We start from the raw sequence: 836 nt of genomic DNA on the forward strand, positions 1-836 counted from the left end.
ATTCCCTGGGCCTCTTGAGCCCCAGGGAAGCAAAGGTGAAAGTCTGAGTGGATGCTCCGACAAAGCCGGAGGAGAGAGAAAAGCTCCCGTTTCAGATGAAGGCCGGCCCGATGGTGAGGGACCATATGTGGAATGCTCTCTGCCAAATGCTGTATTTGGAACATCAAGTGCATGAGGATCCTTTTCTAAAAGTTCAGATTTAAACTCTGCTTCAGTTAATTTTTGTCTGGTGTGAGGATTTTTTTTCCTTAAATCATTGAGAATTTTTTCAGTGGTTTGAGCTGCCAACCAATTATCCTGTGCTTTTTTCTCATGGGACATAATCTGCCCTTGATAAGAATGAATGCTTTTCTCCAATTGTTCTTCAAGATCTTTGACTCGCTTTCTATAGGTCTCCAGCTCTTCAGCAGCATAGTTGATGTTTTCATCTACTTTGGAAAGTTTCTCCTCTTTCTCTAACAGGTAATTTTCCTCTACTGTTAATTTCCTGTGTAGCTTCATTTCACTTTCTTGATACAGTTCAGTCATTACTTTAAGTTTCTGTTGAAGCTTCTGATTCTCACTTTCAAACTGTGTGTTTTCTGACTGTAAAGATGCTTGTTCAGTCTGGAGATTTTTAATAGGCTCCGCAAAATCTTCCTTTGTTTTATCTACTTCAGACAACTGAGTGTAAATTTGGTATCTTTCTCCTTCTAGAGTTTTTAAAGAAGAATTTAACTTAGCAGCATGAATCAGTTTCTTCAAAGCTCCTTTTCGCTGTTTATCTAAGTGAGCACCATTTTCTGATCACTCTTCATGTTTCTAATTCCAGGGTTATCATCATCTGTTATGTCTTC

The 836-nt window shown here is 39.0% G+C and overlaps 1 pseudogene; it reads right to left on the reverse strand.

Moving 5' to 3' along the window:
* Positions 1-11: 11 nt before the first annotated feature.
* On the reverse strand, positions 12-830 carry LOC103266865 (annotated as a pseudogene).
* Between the last annotated feature and the right edge of the window lie 6 nt (positions 831-836).

This window comes from Carlito syrichta, unplaced genomic scaffold, assembly GCF_000164805.1.
Source record: "Carlito syrichta isolate Samal-C Ts95f unplaced genomic scaffold, Tarsius_syrichta-2.0.1 Scaffold101318, whole genome shotgun sequence".
Taxonomy (NCBI): Eukaryota; Metazoa; Chordata; class Mammalia; order Primates; family Tarsiidae; genus Carlito; species Carlito syrichta.